At 46.9% G+C, this 8455-nt stretch overlaps 1 long non-coding RNA gene across 1 annotated transcript; it reads left to right on the forward strand.

The window, feature by feature from the left end:
* Positions 1-1042: 1042 nt before the first annotated feature.
* Positions 1043-3276, forward strand: LOC130475720 (uncharacterized). Its single transcript, XR_008933247.1, has 3 exons — positions 1043-1100; positions 2464-2535; positions 3204-3276. It is a non-coding gene; the product is annotated as an uncharacterized LOC130475720 (long non-coding RNA).
* Positions 3277-8455: the final 5179 nt, after the last annotated feature.

The following is an 8455-nucleotide window of genomic DNA, read 5'->3' on the forward strand; positions in this document are numbered from 1 at the left end:
GGCGTGGCAGGAAGGCTTGTTTAGTTAGAAAGACTACTCTTCGGGGTGGGGGGTGGGTTTTCAATCCTCCCTCCCCTTTATGCGTAGTAATTCCTGATTGGCAACTGAAGCGTCTTTCAAAAATCTTAGTTGTTATGTCTTCCCACTGATCAAATTGATAAGATCCCTGCCGGGTTGTCAGATCTTTTCTTGTTTTTAAAGAGTCATTTAAACATTGAGTGGGGAGAAACAGATTCGACTGATGTATTTAGCAGTCTCCTGGGACTTCCAGATCCAGGTAAAACAAAGGAGTTCTTTTAAACTTACTCAGATTTTAGGAGAGTAGGTATTATTGCTTCTGTATAGTTGCTAGATGGTGATAGATAGGGGAGAGCAAAGCCTAAATTCCAAAGAGATGTCTACGGCGATTTATTGCTCCTCAAGCTGGCAGTGACTGCTACTGAGTCTCCGAAGTCGTAAAACTCAGAGAGTTCAGGAGTCAAACCGCTCTTCATTGGCTGCAGGACATTTCCTGATACCTGTTCCACTATTTAGGAATTGGGAGGGGCGTGTTGACACCCCTATTTGAGACGTTTCTTGGTTCTCGTCCGGGAGCCCCCGGGGAGACGAGTGCTTTGCTCAGCTGCCCTAGTGGAAGTCCCAGGTGGATATCTTTGTTGATCTGCAGTACAAGAGCAAGATTCTAGTAGTGCCACGCTTGGAAGCTCATACCCTGGAAATTTTTGTTGGTCTTTAAGATGCTGCTAGGACTCGAATCTTGCACCAATAATGTGGGTTCAGTTTTCAATGGCTAGTTTATCTGGGTTCTACAGGAAATGGGGCATTGATCAAGGTTTGGGGATGGGCCCCCAGGGTCCATGAGACACATGGCTTGTCACTACCCAGATACATACGCACATCAGCTGTTGTAAGGATGAACAACCTGGTTAATTTGGGTATTACCAGCAGTAATATATCTCTTTCCAGCAGTTATCTGAATTCGGCGCTTAACCAATGTGAACTCATAATCTCAACACTTTCTCTGTCCCATGCTTTTATCACAGGGAGATCCCATGACGATCTTCGGACCTCAAGGCTATAAAGGCAGCAAAGGAGAGCAGGTCAGTTGCGTTGCTTCTCCGTTGCTTTTCGCTCGCAGAATGACGTTTCCCTTCCCCATTACTGAAGGAGGGGTGTGATGCCTGGGAAACATTATCTTTGGACCAAGCCATTGTGAAATTATGATTTCATGTTCCAGGCTAAGATTTAAGGGGCCTGGAGACCAAGCCCTACGGGGAAAGGCTGAGGGAGTTGGGAATGTTCAGTCTGGAGGAGAGGAGGTTGAGAGGGGACACGATTGCTCTCTTTAAGTATTTGAATGGCTGTCGCTTAGAGGAGGACAGGGAGCTGTTCCTTTTGGCAGCAGAGGACAGGACTCATAATAATGGGTACAAATTATGGGTAGAAAGGTACCAGCTTAACATTAGGATTTTTTTTTTTTACAGTAAAAGTAGTTAAGCAGTGGAATGGGCTGCCTTGGGAGGTGGTGAGTAGGGGTGTGCAACATTTTTTCCAGTATTTTTCGAGCTCGGGTTCAATAGACCTGGAAATTTCTGAAAAATGCGGAAAAAGCCGAATACTTCTTTAGGCTTTTCCAAAAAATTGAAAATTTTCAGGTTAATAAGCTTGAACTTGAAAAATATGGGGCACAGAACTGAAGGCTGGGCTGAGAGTCATGGAGTTCGGCTGAAGCAGGATGCAAAACTGAAGGCTGAGCTCTCTCTCGGCCATGCCGAAAAATACTGGTTTGGTTCAGCTTTCGCCGAATGCACACCCTTATTGGCGAGCTCCCTCTCGCTGGCAGTTTTCAAGCAGCGGCTGGACAAACAGTTGTCAGGGATGCTTTAGGCTGATCCTACATTGAGCAGGGTGTTGGACTAGATGGCCTGTTTGGCCCCTTCCAACTCTATAATTCCATGATTCTATCTGGCCCTGGAGGCAGCTTACAGGAAGAACCCAGCCAAAACAAATGGTGAAAGAATGGTGAAAGAATGGTGGATATAAGGCTGCACCATCGTTAATGTAATTATGGCTGAGCCAGTGTGGTGTAGTGGTTAAAGTGTCAAAGTAGGATCTGAATCTCCATTCTGCCATGAAGCTTGCTGGGTGACTTTATTTATTTATTATTTCAATTTAATACCTTGCTCTCCCTGGCCAAGGCTGGGTTTAGGGCGGCTTGAACCAGTCACACACGCTTATCCTAACCTACCTCGCAGGATGGTTGGGAGGATAAAATGGAAGAGAGGAGAACGATGTAAGCTTTGGGGTCTCCACTGAAGAGAAAGATGGGGTGTAAATAAAGCAAATAAATAAAATAAATAACGGTTGGCTTAATAAATAAATAAAAATTCCTTGCAGAAAATGGGAAGTAATACAGTAAAGCTGATGCATGTACTTAAATAAATGGTCTGTCTTGTTCTTTAGGGTGAAAGGGGCCCTTCAGGATTTGATGGAGACAAAGGCGAGAAAGGGGAGGATGGACCCCCGGGAGAAAAGGTACCTGGGGTTTGATCGAGTCTAGATCTCCCCTGTCCTTCAAGCTCATGAAGAAATGTTGCACACCCAACTAGTCTGGTTTTGCGGGGAACTACACACTTGACACTGAGAGACACTGTCCTTCAGTGTTACTCCTCTGAAGATGCCTGCCACAGCTGCTAGCGAAACGTCAGGAAAGAAAATACCAAGACCACGGTCACACAGCCCGGATAACCCACAAGAACCAATTGGGTTTGTTTAGTTTGGAGAAGAGAAGGTTGAGGGGAGACATGATAGCCATGTTTAAATATTTGAAGGGATGTCATGTTGATAAGGGAACTAGCTTGTTCTCTGTTGCTCTCGAGACTAGGACATGGAGTAATGGATTTAAACTAATAGAAAAGCGATTCCACCTAAACATTAGGAAGAACTTTCTGACGGCGAGGGCTGTTCGATGGTGGAATGTGCTGCCTCGGAGGGTGGTGGAGTCCCTGTCTTTAAGCAGAGGCTACATGGCCATCTGTCAAGAGTGCTTTGATTGTAGGATCCTGCATGGCGGGGGGAGGGTTGGGGTCACTGGGGATATTGGGGGAGGTAGTTGTTAATTTCCTGCATGGGGGTTGGACTAGATGACCCTGGTGGTCCCTTCCAACTCTATGATTCTATGATGATTCTTCTTCTTCTTTTAGGGGGTGAAAGGAGAGGCAGGAGTGAAAGGTTCCATGGGGCTGTTCGGCACACGAGGTCCAGTGGGGCAGAAGGTCAGTAAAATGGCACAGATGTTCATGTGTGGGTCTGGCTTGGGCCGTTCAGAGCATTTTGCTGAGGAAATGACAGTCCTGCGTGGATCCGATTTCCCTGGGGATGCTGTGTGGCTTGAACAAGCCAACAAGGGTTGCCGACTTCCAGGTGGGTCCTGGAGATCTCCCAGAATTACAGCTGATCTCCAGACTGCAGAAATCACTTCCCCCGGAGAAAATGGCTGCTTTAGAGGGTGGACTATATATACATTGCCAGGCCTCCCATTGCCAATGGCGGGAGCTTTGTTGTGTGGTGGGGCTGGGGTGGGGGATCAGCACAATAACGTCACTTCCTGGTTTACTCCGGAAGTGACAGAAATGCTCTAGCACATTCCTCCAAAAACTCTATGGAAACCACAGAGTTTTTGGAAGAATGTGCTAGAGTGTCCCCACCATTTCCGGGTTTACCCCAGAAGTGACATTAATCGCCCCCCCCCCCGGGCAGCTGAGGGGCAAAGGGCAGTTCCCTTAATTGGCAAGCAATTGCCTGCCTTTACTTGGTATCTGGCAACCTTAACTGTATAGTATTATACTATCGCTTTACTCTGCTCTGGTATCGCTTTACTCTGCTCTGGTTAGACCTCAACTAGAGTACTGTGTTCAGTTTTAGGCACCACAATTTAAGAAAGATGTAGACAAGCTGGAACGTGTCTAGAGAAGGGCAACAAAGATGGTGAGGGGTCTGGAGACCAAGTCCTATGAGGAAAGGTTGCAGGAGCTGGGTATGTTTAGCCTGAAGAGGAGAAGACTGAGAGGGGATATGATCACCGTGTTCAAGTACTTGAAGGGCTGTCATATAGAGGAGGGTGCCGAGTTGTTTTCTGTTGCTCCAGAAGGTCGGACCAGAACCCATGGGTTGAAATTAAATCCAAAGAGTTTCCGTCTAGACATTAGGAAGACTCTTCTAACAGTTAGAGCGGTTCCTCAGTGGAACAGGCTTCCTCGGGAGGTGGTAAGCTCTCCTTCCCTGGAGGTTTTTAAGAAGAGGTTAGATGGCCATCTGTCAGCAATGCTGATTCTGTGACCTTAGGCGGATGATGAGAGGGAGGGCATCTTGGCTATCTTCTGGTCACTAGGGGTGTGGAGGGGGGAGGTAGTTTTGAATTTCCTGCATTGTGCAGGGGGTTGGACTTGATGGCCCTGGTGGTCCCTTCCAACTCTATGATTCTATACCCTTCTGAGGTCCCTCCCCTCCCCCAACTCCATCCCCAAATCTCAAGGAATTTCCCATCCCCAGAGCTGGCATCTCTAAACTCAACACAGTGAAGTCGTGACAAAGCCCCGAATCAGTCCTCGTCTCTTTAGATGCAAGAAAGTTCCCCTCCCCCAGTTTCCAAACCATTATTTTAACTCTGTAGAGTAGAACACACACACACACTATTCCAGGGTAATTCTGATAGAGCTACCTAGAAACCAAACGGGGCTTCAAGTTTGTCAGCAGAGCCGGATGACAAATCACATCCCAGCTACAAGATGCACAATCGAGGGAGTCATACCGCTCTGTCAGCATGGTGTAGTGGTTAAGAGCTGTGTTTTGGAGCGGTGGACTCTAATCTGGAGAACTGGGTTCAATTCCCCACTCTTGCACATGAGCAGTGGACACTAATCTGGTGAAACAGGTTGGTTTCCCCACTCCTCCACATGAAGCCAGCTGGGTGTCCTTGGGCTAGTCACAGCTCTCTCAGCCCTACCTACCTCCCAGGGTGTCTGTTGTGGGGAGGGGAAGGGAAGGTGATGGTAAGCTGGTTTGAGTCTTCCTTAAGTGGTCGGCATATAAAAACCAACTCTTCTTCTTCGATCCCCGAACGCTTCCTACCAACCAAACAGGCCAACAATCTGATATGAGCTTTATTTAGCAATTAACAGTACTTGGAGGACCATCTTCCAAGCTCACAGTATGAAACAGAACCATCAAATACCAATAACAATCCTGGACTTGTGCCTGATTTGCCAAGGACATCTCTCCCTCTCTCACCCATTGGAGTGAAAATCTGCCCAGGCCGCTCCTGTATGAACGGTGCCTGGAGTCCAGTAACATCTCAATTTAACATTGGGTCAGCCTCCACTTGAACTCCCTTATCTGATAAGGTTTGTGACTCAGGCCATTTATGCATGGCTGTTTCCTCATGGCCACCCAGCCGACTACTTCAGGGCTTTGTGTTGATTATGTGTGCGTTTTCAGGCTGCCAGAGGCTGCCTCGCTCTCCCTCCACGTTTCTGTGCATTTTGCCCGCAATTTCTGCATTCGCGTTTGGCCAGCCTCCAGAAAACGCAGGCGAAACGGGAGGGGAGAGCGAGGTGCCCTCTGACAGTCGGAAAACACAAGCATAAGCCAAGCCAAGCCCTGAAGTACTTGGCAGGGTGACCGCTAGGAAACAGCCATGCATAAATGGCCTCAATTGGTTCTTGTGAATTTAGGATCATTTCAATGTGTTGATTTCCATTTTTGTTTAATTTTGCCCACAGGGGGAGCCTGGGGAACCCGGACTTCTGGGATTTGCTGTGAGTTGGAATGCTTCCCTATGGTCTTTTGAGAGCTTACGAGTAACCCTACTGGGTCAAGTCAACAGTTTGTCCAGACCCCAGTATTGATGTACGGAGCAGTGGGTAGAACGTCTCACTTCGATCTGGGAGACCCCACTCTGCCATGAATGCTTGCCAGTGTGGTGTAGTGGTTAAGAGTGGTGGTTTGGAGCAGTGAAGTCTGATCTGGAGAACCAGATTTGATTCCCCACTCCTCCACATGAGCGGCGGAGGCTAATCTGGTCAACTGGATTTGTTTCCTGGGAGAATCGTCATATTCGATTTACCGCATTTCAGTAAATAAATTTGACGTAATGTCTTCTATTTCTTTTTGCTATTTTTATTTTGTCCACACTCAATAGCTAAGACATAGATTTGCATCCCCGTTTCAGTGGGAGCATAAAACTTTGCAGAAAAAACAAAATAAAAATAGCAAAAAGAAATAGAAGACGTTAAGTCGAATTTATTTACTGAAATGCGGTAAATCGAATATGACGATTCTCCCAGGCAAACTTTGACCATGTCCTCTTTATTGAGGCTGATGAAGCTTTATATGGTGAAAGCGCTATAATTATCCGGGAAAGCGTTTCCTCCTCTCTGTCTTGCCTTTGTCTGGTCCTTGACAGCAGCAGGATTGTGGATTCACCTTTGGAAGTTAACATCAAGATCTTAGTGGACTTTGCTTCATGTCTTTTTGGAGACAGCCAGTGTGCCTGTTGTTGTTATTGCTGTTCATATTTATGACAGCTGCTGTACATTGTTGTATATATATGTTACACTAAGATTGTTTTTGTCTTGCACCATTCATAACTTTGAGTATAGTTTTTTGATACTTTGAGCCTGCCCTGTTTTGTTCCCACACACACTACCTGGCAGTTGGCAACCCTATGCCTGAGGCTACTGCCTCACTTTACCAGCCCTGTTGGTAGCTTCCCTCCACCAAAGGTATTATCCTTTCTTAGTGTGTTTAATAAAGAATATATTTTCTTGTTCTCTTTCTTTCTTTTCTTCTCTTTCTCCATTAGGCCTCCCAGTTATCTGCCCGGGGTGGGAAATTACGCATCCCTAGCCCCAATGTGTCACTCCCATGGAATTGTGGAGCGGGAGGAAAAAATGGCCTCCCGATAGTGACGCTCTAGGAATCCTGCTCCCCAGTCTCTATAATGAAGACTGTAGAGACTAGGGAAGCAGCCTAGAGGGTCACCCAGAAATGACATCAGATCATCCCCAAAGTCAGCTTTCCTGAAATACCTCCCTGAAACATCCGGAGGGGGGGGGCATCTGGAGATCTCCCTCAATTACGATTGATCTCCAGACTACAGAGATCAATTTCCCTGCAGCAGATGACTACTTTGGAAGGTGGACTCTATGGCATCATACCCCACTGAAGTCCCTCGCCTCTCCAAAGCCCGTTTTCCCCTAGCTTTCCTCCCAAATCTTCTGGAATTTCCCACCGGAAGTTGGCAACTATGCCCTAGTAACTGGGATGATATGCAGGTTCGTTCCTTTATATAATGTTAATAGGAGAAGCAGTTTTTAAAATAACAATGTGCCATTTCAGTGGGGGGGGGGTTCACCACCACCCCAAATAAAATCCATATAAATTTCTCATCCAACAAATAGTTGAAAATTGATGCACACCATTAAATGCTGTTGATTCACAGCTTGCTCTGTCTGAGAAATAATTCATTCTCGGCAAACTCCTTTTCTGCCATTATCTCTGAATCAGCTTCGAGACCCAAAGTAATAGAATTCATAATAGCAAAGAAGAAAGACGGGGGGCATACAAAGATGCGCATTTTGAATCAAGTCGGTTCCCAGCCTGATTCCAGCATCGTGTCTTCTTTGCAAACCAAAGAGCCAGCATGGTGTAGTGGTTAAGAGTGGTGGTTTGGAGTGGTGGACTCTGATCTGGAGAACCGGGTTTGATTCCCCACTCCCTCCACATGAGCAGTGGAGGCAAATCTGGTGAACTGAATTTGTTTCCCCACTCCTCCACATGAAGCCTGCCGGGTGACCTTGGGCTAGTCACACTTCTCTTAGAGCTCTCTCAGCCCCACCTACCTCACAGGGTGTCTGTTATGGGGAGGGGAAGGTGATTGTAAGCTGGTTTGAGTCTTCCTTAAGTGGTAGAGAAAGTTGGCATATAAAAACCAACTCTTCCTCTTTTTCTTCTTCTTCAAACTTGTTTACTTCTCCACTCCCATGACTGCGTGGAGTCAGTTTGCAACGGAGAATCCATAGACGGTTGTGACTGGAGGAAGCATCCCCTGTGCCCGAGTGAGGTTCTGCCCTCGTGACAAACCTCTTCCTGAATGGCATGACTAGTTTGCTGCCCTTGCTCGTCTTTCCCTCCATCTGACTTAGGAAGGCTTCGAACTAATTCCAGCTTGCCGTTATGCCCTAATAAGGGTACCTCGGCAAACGGGAGCTGGCTTGCAGGATACCAATTTGTGAGAAGCAAACAAGCTCTCACTTCGCCCAGGAGGGCTGCATTCAGTCATCATCCCAAATTGGAGCCCGAATGAAGGATTCCCAAAACAGGAAGTTTCCAATTGCACTCCCCATGTAAGGTTGGGAGCCTCCAGGTGGGCAGGAAAAAAAATGAGCAAAGCACC

Source organism: Euleptes europaea, chromosome 3, assembly GCF_029931775.1.
Source record: "Euleptes europaea isolate rEulEur1 chromosome 3, rEulEur1.hap1, whole genome shotgun sequence".
Taxonomy (NCBI): domain Eukaryota; kingdom Metazoa; phylum Chordata; class Lepidosauria; order Squamata; family Sphaerodactylidae; genus Euleptes; species Euleptes europaea.